This window comes from Mirounga leonina, unplaced genomic scaffold, assembly GCF_011800145.1.
Source record: "Mirounga leonina isolate KUSES-001 unplaced genomic scaffold, KU_Mleo_1.0 Mir_199, whole genome shotgun sequence".
Classification (NCBI taxonomy): Eukaryota; Metazoa; Chordata; class Mammalia; order Carnivora; family Phocidae; genus Mirounga; species Mirounga leonina.
In genome coordinates, this window is record NW_023270498.1 from 10,155,313 (window position 1) to 10,171,670 (window position 16,358).

Genomic DNA, 16,358 nt, shown 5'->3' on the forward strand with positions numbered 1-16,358 from the left:
TCATAAGGTTATCGAAGCAACAATCCTGAACGGTGCTTTATTTTCCTCTGGAGAGTTTCCTTTTTTTATACTAAAGGCAAAAGATAAGAAAGCAGAAGTATACAAACTTCCACATTTTAACATGTTGAGTAGATAAACTCGTTATAAAGCAGCTTCTCCCTGTTGGGGTCAATAGCAGCTCACACCCACTCACACTCACACTTACTGTCCTCTGTGTTCTCCACGCTCACATTGTCTTGTTTATTCCTCACAGTCCCCACTGCAGCCTGGGTAACATCCTCCTGTTTTACGGAGAAGAAAACCAAGACGAATGGGTTCTATAATTGCTTTAAGGTCTCATGGCCAGCAGAAGACCTCAAATCTAGAATTAACTGACTTTGGCTACCTGAACCTTAAAGCGAGGCATATTCGGTGAAGAAATAAAAAGACTAGTCATACATTTTAAAGCCATCCAATTGTGGCTCACATTTATGAAGCTTCTAATGCACTCCAGACAGTGTTATAAGTACCATAAAATCAAGTCACAGTCCCAGTGCCCCCAACAATACTAATCTTACATAAGGGCGTAAGATGATGACCCATTTTGAGAAGCATATTCAAACACTGGGTGTTACCACGATTGTGATGTAACCTTGTGTTTCCAACTTTTGTAACTCAGGGAGGGACTGGCATGCATGCTCATCTCAGGCCATATGCAGATAAAGACAAGCAAACAGCATCCTTTGTAAGTGGCACTTACAATGCTGAGAAATCTAGTGGCTTGAACTAACCAAGGGGTCACCTTTAGGAACAGACCTCCATCATAATGTCAGAAGTTAATGTCTTATAGCGAAATACCAAGCAGCTGAAACTGTGTTCATGGTGTCACGTCTGACATCGTCTCCATAAGACCAGTTGTAGCCATGATACAAAATTATCATCTGAGGACACCTAAGGCTAAGGATAGTAATTCAGAGGCCAGGGTGTCCAACTTTGGTCAGCTGAACAAGCTACCTAGAGAAACCAGGTCTTCCTCTTATGAAGGAAAAAGGATTTTAATTAGCAAATGACTAGGGAATGGCAGTGACTATCTTGGCAGCTATGAAAACCTTAGGGGGTTTGGGATCAAGGGTGGGTCAAACAGAGACTGAGGTTACATGAAAGAGCATAGGACTTTTTTAACATGAATTTATCTACTCATTCAACAATATTTGTTAATGTGCTAATTTCTGGGGATATAACCTTGAAGAAGACAGAGTCTGACTTCATGGAGATCAGAGTTAAGAGTACTAAAACCTCTAATTAAAGAAGTGAGCACTCTATATTTGACAGATGAGGTGATAGGTAAAACGGAGGGCCCATCAACACATATTACAAGGGCCACAAATTCAGACCCACTTGTGAGGAGCGAGGGTGGGGTCAAAGGACAAACTTCTTAGAATTAATGGTGCCTAAATTGATTGAGTCTTAAAGGATCAGTAGGAATTGGCAGGTGAAGGGAGTGAAGGAAAAGGACCCTAGATTAAGATAGGCAGAGTGGTGTACGGTATATTCAAGAAAATTTCAGTCTGATTAAAATACAGACAAATACATAGGTGTGTAGCAGTGTCTTTTTTTTTTTTTTTTAAAGATTTTATTTATTTATCTGAGAGAGAGAGAATGAGAGAGAGCAAGCACATGAGAGGGGGGAGGGTCAGAGGGAGAAGCAGACTCCCTGCCGAGCAGGGAGCCCGATGCGGGACTCGATCCAGGGACTTGATCCAGGGACTTGATCCAGGGACTCCAGGATCATGACCTGAGCCGAAGGTAGTCGCTTAACCAACTGAGCCACCCAGGCGCCCCTGTAGCAGTGTCTTATTATGGTTTTAAGTTGAATTTTCCTATTAATTACTGAGGGTGAGCTTTTTCTCATGTTCTTATTTTCCATTTTTAGTGAAGAGTCTGTTCAAAACTTGTGCCCATTTTTAAATGGGTTGTTTCTTTCCTGTTGAGTTTTAGAGTTCTTTATGTGTTCTAGATACAAGTTCTTTGTCAGAAATGTGATTTGTAAATATTTCCTCCCAGTCTGTGGCTTGTCTTTGCATTCTCTTAGTTTCTTCCACAGAGCAGTTTCAAAAGGTTGAAGGAGTTTAACTTAACCAACTTTCTTTTATGAGTCATATGACTAACCTGAAGTTACATTTTTGTTGTATTTTGGTTGGTTGATTTTTTTTACAACTTTTAGATCTTACACTTAGGTCTTTGGTCCACTTGTAATTATCATTATATTTTAGATGTGAAGTATAAGTCATAGGGTCTGTTTGCCTGTCTGTTTTTGCACATGGATGTTAAATTATTCCAACACTATATATTGGAAAGACTATCTTTTCTTAATGGAATTGCTTTTGTAAATTTTCAGAAATAAATATTGATAAGGGTCTCTTTCTGGATTCTTTGTTCTGTACCACTGGTCTGTTTGTCAATCTTTTTGCTAATATTACACTATCTTAATTACATAGATTAATCTTAAGTCTTGAAATCAGGTAGAGTCCTCCAAACTTGTTTTTTTCAAAATCGTTTTGTCTAGTCTCACTTATTTGCTTTTACATATAAATTTTAGAATCAATTTATCAATACCTACAAGAAATTCCTACCAGGGTTTTGATTTCAATTGTGTTAAATTTATATATCAACTTCAGAAGAACTGACATTTTAACAACCTTCTAATTTCTTTCAGTGTTCCAGTCCATACACTTAGGGTACCTTTGTATTTCTTTAATTTATTTCATCGGTGTTTGAGGTTTTTAGCATACAGATCATACACATGTTTTCTTAGGTATATATCTAAGCATTACATTTTTGGGTCTTACTGTAAAAGGTATTAATTTTAATTTTGAATTTCACTTTGTATTAAAATGTGCCTGGGATTCAGTTTTAATCAGTTATGGACAGGCAGACGTGCAGGTACAGAAATTATTGCCAAGAAGGAGGAAGTTTACAGGTTTCTAGAAACAGGAAGCAGGACATGCCATGCAGGGCCACATGGTAAAGTACCTGGATGGGTCAGGAGGCAGAAAGGGCAAGGGGAGACCACAGCCCGGAGCCTATATATTGTTCTCTGAAGGCAGGAATCAGGGGAGCAGGATAGGCAAGTTTGAACAAGCTTAGAATTGGATAGTTCGAATAATTTTAGTGGGCTCTGGGCTAGAGAGGTGGTCCCAAGTTGTTCTCTACGTGGCCCTGAGGAAATACTGTCTTGGTATGTGACAGTTAGATGAAGGAGCTAGTTAGGAGTCAGAATTAGCTGGCTTGTATCTGAAAGGTGTATTCACAGGAAGGATGTTCACTCCCCAGGCAGGAAGGCCCCTAAAATGTCAAAACATAGTAAAATACAGAAAATTTTAAAACATGATTAATACAGACTTAGTCATTGCTAGAATGGAAAAAAAAATGAAGCTTTTTTTTTTTTTTTTGGTATATTTATCTTTTATCCTGTGATCTTGCTAAATTCATTTATTAATTCTAGGAGCTTTTGTGTAAATTACTTGGAATTTTCAATATAAACAATTATGGTGTCTGTGAATAGAAAGAATTTTATTTCTTCTTTTTCAATTTGCTTGCTTTTTAGTGTTATCTCACTATCTTTTCTATTTCTTACATATATTTTAAAATTATTAACTCAATAATTATTTGTTGAGCTTCAATGTGAGGATGAATAATACTTAAAAAGCATATATACCTGTGATCAAGTTAAATGCATAAATACAAGATGATATAAGTCCTAGGGCAGAGATGTGTTGTAAGTGTGATGGGACTGAACATGCTATTTATGGCCAGGAAGCTAGAGAAGCCTCCACTAATAGGGCTTTAAAGGAAGAATAGGACTTTGTTGAATGGCCAAAAGGGGAAATACATCTTAAGAAAAAATAACAGTGCATATGGAAGTGCAGAAATACTAAAGGAATGGAATGTACCTGGAAATGGTGAAGAGTTCAATTTAAATGGAGCAAAAAAAGAGGTAATCAAGGATAACTGGATAGAAAGTTTTGGGATAGATTGTGGTGAGCTGAAGATGCCCTGCTCTAGATTTTAGACTTAATTCTGTAAGTAACGGAGAACCATAATGCTTTTTAAAGCCGGGAAATAAAACAACAAGATTTGTCATTTAAATGTATAGTAAAGGAAAATTTACAGTGTGCTTTTAAGTTTGTAATAATTTTAGATTATGAAGATATATTGATAACAGAATAGTCAGGATAGGATGGCTGCTGGCTAATTTGCCCTCAACCACCTTTCCATCATAATACTTATTAAGGAGCATAAGACAAAGAAGTGTGACAGGCTATTATGAACTATGAATGTTTATCAACAATTTATCACTCTCCAGAAGGATTTTTTCACTAATCAAAGTATGGCTTAGGCATTGAAACACAGCCAAACAAAAATATATATATATAGAAACAAATATTGCTGTGTTCCCCTTTCTTAGAAGCGCAAAGCCTTCATTTAGAAAAAGAAGTAGAGGATAGTGGTAAAGAATATGGACTCATATCAATGACTGGGTTTTGAAAACATGGTTCTACCATTGCTTTATGTTGTTAAAAACTTAAATTCAATTTTCTTATTTATGAAATTGACTTATTAATATTATTTACCTTAAAAATTGTTAAGGTTGAAGTGGGATAACAAATGTGAAGTTCATAGCGTTGAGCATGATGGCTTGTTCCATCAGTAATATTTTTTATATAAATCCATTTGGGAATTTCAACATGCTGCAGTGCATATACTGAGTTTGAAAGCATCTGGACAAAAGTTAGATATTTTTTAAAGAGATTTTTAAAAACCAATTTATACAAAAGAAAGGTGGGACAAAGTACACTCAAAAATTTTAATCGATGGGGCGCCTGGGTGGCTCAGTTGGTTAAGCGACTGCCTTCGGCTCAGGTCATGATCCTGGAGTCCCTGGATCAAGTCCTGCATCGGGCTCCCTGCTCGGCAGGCAGTCTGCTTCTCCCTCTGACCCTCCCCACTCTCATGTACTCGCTCTCTCTCATTCTCTCTCTCTCAAATAAATAAATAAAATCTTAAAAAAAAAAAACTTTAATCGATGATTTAAAATTAACAATGAAAGCATTAAAAACTTTTAAATAGCCCTGTGAAACAAATAAGTGCAAATTAAATTGAGAGAACATTAGCACTAATTAAGTTGCCCCCCCCAAAATATACATTTCAAAAATTACTAGTTAGGATGCAGTACACTTCTCCTAGTGAGAAAGTAAATTATTCCAACATATCTGAAGTGCAATTTGTCACTTGTTTATGAATCTTTAAATAGTTCATGTGTTTAAATGTAGCTGCATCAGTTAGTTTTTGCTGCATAACAAACCATCCTAAAATCTAGTTGATTAGAACAACAACCATGCATTATTTCTCATCGGTCTGTAGATTAGCTATAAATTGCTGATCTGTGCCAGACTAAGCTGATCTCAGCTGGGCTCATCCATGTGGGCGTTTGGCAGGTTTCCTGGGAGCTGGCTGATCTAGGACAACCTCATCCAGGACAGCTTGGCTCTCTTCCATGTGATCACTCATCCTTCAGCAAACAGTCCAGGCTTGGGGGGTGGGGGAGGAGTCTGCAAGGCCTCCAAGGTCTAGGCTCAGAATTGGCACACTGTCATTTCCACCATATTCCATTGGCCGTAGCCTGTCATGAGGCCAACCCAGATTCAAGAGATGCAGAAATAGACTCCACTTCTTGATGGGAGTAACTGTGAGTTCACAATGTTAAAGGGTATGAATACAGAGAAAGATAGAGAATTTGGGCCCAAAAGTGGCGGTGGTATGAGAAACAAAAGAGACAAGGTCACATTGGCCAAAACCTGAGCAGGAGTCTAACAGGATAGGCAAGTCTAACATATCTTTTTGATATGAGGACTCAGAAATACATTCCTGGACAATGTATCATATGCTCTATCCTGTGGGATCTAGATGATTGACACCATATGACACCAGACAAGGTAGGAGGCAATGCAGAGAAATTTGAAGTACATATGATTAGAATAATGATGAAATAATGGTGACAAATTTCAATTAGTTGATATATTATCAATAGTTCTAAAAATCAAACATATGCTTAGTTTAATCAGCCATGAAATATTTATAAAAATGGACAAGGTTACAAAGTAAACATTCAGAACATCTAAAGTGAGGCATTTTTTTTTTAAGATTTTATTTATTTTTTGAGAGAGAGAGAGACAGAGAGAGAGGGAACACAAGCAGGGGGAGTGGAAGAGGGAGAAGCAGGCTTCCTGTGGAGCAGGGAGCCCGATGTGGGACTCGATCCCAAGACCCTGGGATCACAACCTGAGCTGAAGGCAGACGCTTAATGACTGAGCCACCCAGGCGCCCCTAAAGTGAGACATTTTATACCCCATATATTGTAATAGATTAACACATTAAAACATCTTTGCATTACCTCACATTTTCCTCTATAGGATAAATATTCCCTGTTTTTTTTTCTTTTTTTCTTTTTTTTTCCCTTCTTAGGTCTTAACTGCAAAATTTCATATCTTGCAATTCTTTCAGTGTAAAACCTATTTCCTCCTGGAAGACCGATAGTAATGACCAGTACCTAACTCTAATTTATCAGGATGGAAATAATGACAGGAGATGAAGGAAAAGCATCATCGTGTAAGGTTTCTGCCTTAAGTGAACCTCTGTGAGGTCTAGGGCAAGGGAAGCTTTCTCTCCTCTATCAAGGGAGACAGAGCTGCAGTCTTGGGATACTCCAGGAAGTCAACTAAATGCCCCATTCCCATATCTCAGGGTCCCATTCTTATCAGAAACCTCACTTTGACATAGATGATCTATCAAGGATGTGCATTCAGTCTCCTGGAATCTGCTAAGATATGTTACAACTAGTGGTGGTAGGAATGTGTGTGGATCAGGAAGATGCTCAGTTGGACAAAGGAACCAAACCTGTGAAAATGTAAGGTGTTTAGAGGACATCGTATTCATCAGCAGACATGCTGTTGAAAATGAATCCTTCAGCAGCACTCTCTTCCAATAGGATCCCTGGCCTGATTTTCAGCAGTGTCTTCCCTGCAGCTGAAAGACCTAAGGGTTTCCCAAAACCCTGTCTTATAGACCTCTGGCTTTCATGGTGTACTGCAGGTAGATAGTTTGTTAAATGATTCCAAAGAAATCAAGAAAACCTAGCCAGGATGTCAATCCCATGTACCTACAAAAATAGTTAAAATTTGTTTTGCTTTATTTCAAATAGCATACACCAAAAAAGACATCCTTTTTCACTGACCAGATCTTCACCCAAATGTCCAATGCTTTTGTAACCTAGCTATCAGCTGGGACCTCCCTACACTGGTGTTATTGATATCTTCATGATTGGCTCAAACTTCAATTCCATACTCTGAGGAAGTTCAGAGCCTACTAAGATCTTCAAATTCCCAGTGTGCTCATAGTCTCACAGTCACTTCTGCCCATGGACAACTTCCTCAGTGTTTTTTCGTAATGCAATGTGTTGCACAGATGTGATGCTTTCTTTGGATACCCCTGTCAAAAGTGGGGGGATAAAAAGAAAAGAAAACTACGCATAGAAATATTTCTGGATGTTTGGAAGTAGGTTGTGGGGACGGTAGGTGGCATTACAAACATTTCCTGACTCTGCATTTAACAATCTTATTAAAATTCTTTTGGGTCACCCTGCCACCCCATCTCACTGATTGTTTTCTTTCCAGTGTTTCTCACTTCCTCCCACCCAGATTGCCTTGAAATCCAAAAAAGTTTTTGTCCTCACTGTTATGGAGAACTGAAGTTCAACTTTCCTTCAATTCCTACTCCCAAACTTACCCACACAAACCCTCAGTCCAGCAGGAAAGGGCTGCTATTCCATGGAAGTCACTTTTGTTATCAGCTATACAAATTATAAACAGTAAAATTTGCTTTTCTCTAACACTTCCCTGCTCTTGTGAGTGATTGTTGTCCCCCAGTAGTCCCAGAGATGTAGCCCCTAAGCATATACTGACAACGCTTTCACAAAGAAGCAAGAATATTCTTCTAAAGTCAAGGTTTCCTTATCCCAAGGTAAAGACACCTGTTCTGCCTCATCCTCTCGTGGAACTCAGAAGCTCAATTTCTTTTTTCCCTGATCATTTCCAGCAGGAGGGCCTCTTGTGTATTTAGATACATTTTTCAGCCTCTTTGCCTTAGTTTCTCTCATCTGAAAATGCAAATAATAAAAAAAAATGCAAATACAAATAATAATAATGTCTTTTTCATAAGTTTATTATGAGGACTGAATAAACAAATACACTTGGAACAGTGTCTACCTACCACAAAAAGGGTTCAATGTTGGTTATTCATTTTTATTTTCATATGATTATCATATCTGGACCCAAGAGTCTCCTCATTGCCAGAAAGGAGAAAGTAAAGCAGCATAATGTCACTGAATGCCAACTAGGTGTTGGATAGGGGTTATTTTGAAAATGTCACTATAGGGCGCCTGGGTGGCTCAGTCGTTAAGCATCTGCCTTTGGCTCAGGTCATGATACCAGGGTCCTGGGATTGAGTCCCACATCAGGCTCCCTGCTCTGCAGGAAGCCCGTTTCTCCCTCTCCCACTCCCCCTGTTTGTGTTCCCTCTCTTGCTGTGTCTCTCTCTGTCAAATAAATAAAATCTTAAAAAAAGAAAAGGGGGGGGCCTGGGTGGCTTAGTCGTTAAGCGTCTGCCTTCGGCTCAGGTCATAATCCCAGGGTCCTGGGATCGAGTCCCACATCAGTCTCCCTGCTCTGCGGGAAGCCCGTTTCTCCCTCTCCCACTCCCCCTGCTTGTGTTCCCTCTCTCTGTGTGTCTCTCTCTGTCAAATAAATAAAATAAAATCTTTAAAAAGAAAAAAAAGAAAATGTCACTATAGAATAGCACTCCCTACAAAGTACCCTCTCTCAGTCCCCTTTTTTTCTCATATCAAACTCTATCCCTTTCCTCTCTAGCTAGAGACTACAAAATAGACTGAATGCCATGTTCTCTACACATATACACACACACATACACACATACACACAATGTAGGAAAAGACAGGGCTATATACGGTCAGAGAGATTTGGGAGAATATACATGCGACATCTTTTCTGGCCATGCCTCAACATCAGCTGGATTTCAGAGCTTCCTCTTGGATAAAGCCCATCTGACACAAAATTGTTTCTATGCATGCTGAAGAACACTTTCTCTCTTAAGGAATGTCGGGAGAAGGTACTGCCAAAGTCCTGGCAGAGCCTTAATGGGGGACTGTTCTCCTCTTTTTCTTTGGCCCCCAGAAGTGACTTACATTCAACATTTGCCTTAGTCAGATGGATAAGACAAGCAATGTGCCTTAAATAGCATTCTTATAATTAGAAATATGAAAGCAAAGATTAATTTTGGAATTTATGCCTTTTTTTTCCCCGAAAAGCATAATTTTCTAAAATCTAGGAAAAAATAGTTTTATGTTCTTGGGCACCTTTTTGAAAAAAGTCTCAAAGAGCCTTCTTGTTCCCTCCAATTTCATCTTGCAACCTGAATTTTATAAGTTGAGAATAAATATAAAATATAAATGGTAAGAAAAACTAAGCAAATTTTTTGTCACCCATACGATGGAGAAATCCATTATATTTAAAGAATAATTACAAATTAATGAGAAAAAAGAACAATCCATTAAGAAAAAAAAAAGAACTATCTAGTTAAGAAAGAACTGCAAGTCACCAAGGAACACGAAATAATGTCCCACCTTAATAGTAATCTAAGATGAACGAATTTAAGAACAATAATGATGGGTCATTTTTTGCCTAAGAAATGTGTCAATGTTACTAATAAAATAAAAAGAAAAATATCTGATTTGGGTGATGGTGACAATAATGATAAACTGGCACTCTCTTATTGTATAAAATAGGAGGATAAGGTGGTTCAAACTTTGTAGGAGGCAAATTGGCAATGCTTTCAAAACCTTATTCTTTGACCCAAAATTTCCATTTATCCTAAAATATATCTAAGGTATATTTAAATATGTATTCCTGGAGATGCTTAATGGAATATTTTTTGTAATTAAAAAAATTATAAACAACTTAAAAATCCAAAATAATTATTTGTTAGATATAATATGATAGATTATTTTTAAAACAGATTTATTTATTTGTTTGAGAGAGAGAGAGAGAGAGAATGGGGGGAGGGGCAGAGGAGGACAGAGAGAGGATCCTCAAGCAGACTCCTCACTGGACACCCAGCCTGACATGGGGCTGGATCCCAGGACTCTGAGATCATGACCTGAGCTGAAATCAAGAGTCAACTGACTGAGCCACCCAGGCGCCCCTATAATATGATATATTCTTAAAATGGGCTACTCTGCAGAAGTTTGAAAATGCTCATGTAGGAAGATTAGGTATGATATGGAAAAAATATTTATAGCATTTTAAGGGAAGATGAAGGTGAGAAAACTATCTCCTTAGGTATGCTTTCTTCTTAACACAATTCAAAATGTCATCACTCCTCAAATTCCTTATCCAACACACTTTCTTCATTCACAGGTAAAGTTCTCAACTCTTACTTTAATTAAAGGAAAAATATCTGCCAGGTAGGACCTCTCTAAACTTCTATCACGACATCTACAAGTTTCCCGACTTACCCAGGGCCATTTCATTCTCTCTTCTGACAATGATTGAGGCATTCCCTCTTCTAGCCTGCAGCTCATTCTGCCACCTGGGCTTTTGGGAGCTATCTGCCCCCCTGAAATATGTGAGGAGGAGCAGGGCAGACTTTATTTATTTTTTTTTTAAAGATTTTATTTATTTATTTGAGACAGAGAGAATGAGAGACAGAGAGCATGAGAGGGAAGAGGGTCAGAGGGAGAAGCAGACTCCCTGCCGAGCAGGGAGCCCGATGCGGGACTCGATCCTGGGACTCCAGGATCATGACCTGAGCCGAAGGCAGTCACTTAACCAACTGAGCCACTCAGGCGCCCGAGCAGGGCAGACTTTAAACGTGGACGCACATATCTGTGTCTAAACATTTTAAAGTTTGTAAGTCAAACCAACTCTTATGTGAAATATGTTTCATCTTCCCGATGAACGAATATGCCTCCCTAATATCTGGAAAGCCAGATTGGAATCCAAATTCTTGAGAAGTTCTGAGCCAGAACGGGGTGGGTGCTGGGAGGGCTGGGCCTGGCACCACTCTCAGCCTGCGTCCTGTTCCTCCCACCTCAATCTTCATCCCACATTCTAAAGGGGCCTCTCATGCAGGTTCAAGTTTTGTGAAACCACCAAGACGTCCACCTTTGACCTCCCTTCTGGCTTACAGGTTGCACACACCTGCCACATGCCTAGTTGAGGGAGGAAGGACTCTGGGAAGAGGCCACGTGGGCCCGGAGGGCGGCTCTGCAGGGTCTCATAGGCAAGAGGTGAGCTTAAAATGGGCACCAGTTGGGCACTACATAGACACAGTACCTTGATCCACGGACCTTGCCTGCCCTTCAGGGAGGAGCACCATCAGAGGAGAACCAGAGCAGCCCCAGGACCTGGTCTCCTGTCTTCTCCAATCATATACTGACCATGACTACTGTGTTTGCTAGAGAGAAATTGCTCTACTTCGTAAAGGTAGGGTTTACTTCCTATTTTGAATAAAAGGCTATGAGTTTTGGCAATATTGAAGAACAAATGAAAATGTGATAGTTTCATAATTTAATGTGTCTTATTTCATATATTTTGAATAGTCCTATCTTATTTATAGAAGGTAATATTAACTGCCTCCGGAAATTCACTTTACATGAAAACCCTCTCCCCAGTGGATTCTTGAATTGTCATTCATCTGCATGAGTCTCTTATCTTAAAAAGAAAAAAATTCCTTTAGATATATCATTAGTGATTATATTAATTCTTGAACAATCTTATAGATATAATTATTTTCCCAGTTTATCATTTATGTTTGTATGTTTTTTATATAGTCATTAAAATTTGTATACACTTGTACAGATTTTTTTTTTTGTAGTGTTGTATATTTATGGATCACCTGTCAAAGCGCCTTCCACTTCTCATCCTGTTCCTTCAAGGTTATGTATTCTCCTATATTTTCTTCTTAGACCTTGTATTATCCCACTTTTACTTTTTATTATTTAACTCATTGGAATTTATTTTACTATATGGTGTGAAATAGTGTCTAACCTTTTCCTCCAGAACTTAACCAAATGTTATAACTTAATCTATTGACAAATTGCTTTTCTACTTTCTTTATCATTTTCTATTAAGGTATAATACATATAAAGCTGCATAAATCATAAAGATACAGCTGGATAAATTATCACAAAGTAAACACATTGATGAACACACCTCAACAGCTCAAGGAATTAGAACATTTCCAACAGCGGGGACACCCCCAGCTGTTTTCAGTCAGTTCTGGAGGCCAAAAGTCCAAAATCAAAGTGTAGACAAGGGGGGTCCTTCTGGAGGTTCTGAAGGCAAATCCATTCCATGCCTCTTTCCTAGCTTCTGGTGACTCCACGTGTTCCTTGGCATTCCTTAACTTGTAGACACATCACCTCAATAGCTGACTCCATCTTCACATTATCCTTTTTGTCATTGTGTCTTTGTCTTCACATCATGGTCTCCTCCGTGCCGCTGTGTCTTTCTCTCCTTCTCTATCTCTCAAAGGACACTCCATCATTGGATCTGGGGCCCACATAACCCAACATGATCCAATCCTGAGGTCTTCAATTCAATCACATCTTTTGCCATATAAGGTAATATTCACAGGTTCCAGGTGACATGAATTTGGAGGAATACCATTCAACCCTCTACACCCTTGTAATTATATTTTTTCCCTCATGGTTGATGCTTTTTTGTATCCCTTTAAAGAAATCTTTTCCTCCCCACCCCACTTCTCATTATGAAGATATTCTTCTGTGTTATCTTCTGTGGAAGCTGCACATTTAGATATATCCATCAGGAATTGATAGTTGTCCATGGTGTAAGGAAAGGGTCAAACTTCACTCCATTCCAAATAGACATCCAACTGACCAAGGAACATTTTGCTAAACAGATATACTTTTTGCAGTATTTTTCAGTGTCATCTATGTTATTAAGTGCCCATAGATATGTGAATTTGTTTCTAGACTCTTAGGTAAAATTTGTCCATTGGTCAATCCTTAGATCATTCCCACACTCTTATTACTGTAGTTTTATAAGTCCTGATATCCAATAGTGGGAAGTCTCTTTCTTCACAGAATCTTCTTAATTTTTTCTTCTCAAAATGCTTGAATTTTTATTGAGGTTGCATTGAACCTTACATCAATTTTAGGGTACACTGAAATTTTTACCATATTGAATGTGTCTTGGGTTCTGTGAAGAACTTTTAATTATCTTTTGTTATGCTTATTGCCATGTATCAGATGTTTCAGTATCTTTTTTAAATGGTATATTTAAACTGTTTTTCAATTTCTAATTGCTTGTTGCTGGTATATAGAAATACAATAGATTTTTTTTAAAACTGGTTTTGTAGACCTTGCTAGTCCATTTGTTAGGTATAATGGTTTATCAGTAATTCTTTTAGCTAATTATATACATACTCTTATCCTTTGAGAACAGCAAGAATTTTACTTCTGCCTTTTTAATCCTCTACCTTTTATTTCTTACTCTTGTCTTATTACACTATCTAGGGTCTCTAGTACAATATTGAACAGAAGTAGGTAGAAATCTTTATCTGGTTCCCACTCTCAGAAAGCTTCCAACATTTTACATTTTACCATTCAGAGATCTGCTATAGGTTTTTGCAGATACATTAGGTTAAAAAGTTAATTCTCGTCTCTAATTTGCTGTTTTATTTTTCCAATAAATTGATAAATTTTACCAAATAATTTCTTCACTTTCACTGAGATTTTTATATAAATTTTTCTTTCTTTGTTAATTTGGTCATTTATATTTAAATCGCTATAATGGGGGCACCTGGGTGGCTCAGTCGGTTAAGCGGCTGCCTTTGGCTCAGGTCATGATTCCAGGGTCCTGGGATCAAGCCCCGCATCGGGCTCCCTGCTCGGCGGGAAACCTGCTTCTCCCTCTCCCCCTGTCTGCCACTCTTCCTACCTGTGCTCTCTATCTCTGTTAAATAAATAAATAAAAATCTTAAAAAAAAAAAATCGCTACAATGGTTTTGAAGTTTTTAACGTTAAATCAGCCTTACTTTCCCAGGATCCCACATTAGTGATGTATTTTCTTTTCTATATATTACTACATATACTAAGATTTTATTTTTTATCAGGTTACAATAACAAAGTTTGTCTGACTTTATGATATAAATTGCACAGTGATCTCTTTATGATATTCCCTTTTTATAATTTTAATATTTACAAGATAAATAACAAAGTCTGTTTTTCATGCCTGAGATGAATGAATAACATTGTTTTTTTTGGTTTTTGATCAGCCTCCCAGGGGTTTATCAATTTTAGTAGTATTTACAAAGAATCAACTTTTTGGAATTACTGACCTCCCCATTTTATTATTATTGTTAATATTATTATGTCATTGGTTTTTACGTTTAGCTATATTTACATTAGCTATATTAGTTCATTTTTTTTCTGCCTTTGGGTAACTGGATGCTCTTTTACTAATTTCTTTAGATGAATACTTACATCATTGTTTTTCAGTCTTCTTTTCTAATACGTGCATTTAAAGCTATAAATTTCATATAAGCATTTAACAAATGTAAAAATTTGATATATTGGTCTAGAAGTAGAAATCCTTTTTTTACTACTTTTTAATTGTCACATTCTTATACACACTTGACTCTGTTTCTGGACTTCCTTTTCTATTCCATTATTTTTCTGTTTATTCCTGCAACAATCCCACCTTGCTTTCCTTTTGCTCACTTTACAAGATGGTTTGATAGCTCACAAAGTGAGGTGGGTTCAATGTAGTAATTGTAGACAATTCTCTTGTCTCTTCTTATAAATTCACAGGTATGAACTTTAAAATAATTTTGTCAAACTTTCTAAAAAAACCTCATTAGACTTATGTTCTGAGTACAATTGAAAATATAAATTAGTTTAGGAAGAAGTGACATGTTTATAATATTAACTTTTTGCATGCAGGAACAGGATATGTCTGTACATTTATTCAGTGAAATGATTTTATTTATCTTTAATTAAAAGTATAGTTGACATATATTAATTTCAGGTGTACAACATAGTGATTTGACAGTTATCTATATTACAAAATGCTCACCACAATAAGTGTAGTTACTTTCTGTCACCATACAAATTTATTACAGTATTACTGACTCTATTCCCTATGTTGTACTTTTCATCCATGTGACTATAACTAGAAATTTGTAGCTTTTAATCTCCTTTTGCCTGTCCCACCCAAGCCCATTCCCCTCTGGCAGCTACCAGTTTGTTCTCTGTATGAATCTGTTCCTGTTTTTGTTTGTTTATTTATTTTATTTCTTTCTCTTTAGATTCTACATGTAAGTGAAATCATATATTTGTCTTTAACTGTCACTTTGTTGTTTCACTTGGCATAATACTGTCTAGGTCTGTTCATGTTGTCACAAATGGCAAAATTTCATTATTTTTATGGCTGAGTAATATTCAATTGTGTATATGTACTACATCTTCTTTATTCATTCATCTGTTGATGAATGCTAGGGTTGCTTCTGTATCTTGGCTATTATAAATATGTTGCAATAAACATAAGGGTGCATATGTCTTTTCAAATTAGTGCTTTGGTTTTTCTGGATAGATACCCATAAGTGCAATTACTGGGTTGTACAATATTTCTATTTTTAATTTGTTGAAGGACCTCCATAGTTTTTCCCACATTGGCTCTACCAATTTACAATCTCACCAACAGTACACAAGTGTTCCTTTTTCTCCACATCTTTATCAACACCTGCTATTTCTTGTCTTTTTGATACTAGCCATTCTGACTGGTATGGGGTAATATCTCATTATGGTTTTATTTGCATTTTCTGGGTGATTAGTGATGTTGAACATCTTTTCATGTGTCTGTTGGCCCTGTGTATGTCTTCATCGGAAAAATTTCTATTCAGATCATCTGCCCATTTTTTTAATTGGATTATTTGGGGTTTTTGTGTGTGTGTGTGTGTGGAGTTGTATGAGTTCTTTGTATATTTTGATATTAACCTCTTAACAGATACATCATTTGCAAATATCTTGTTTCATTTCTGTGGGTTGCCTTTTTGTTTTGTTGATGTTTTCCTTCACTGCCTAAAAGTTTATATATATATGCAGCACTTTAAGAGTAAACAGAAAGATTTCCAAGTTCATAAAACCATAATTGAAATGAATTAAGATAATTTTAGTTTTACATACAAAAGTGGGTGAAAGAACCATTTGTTCAACATGCATT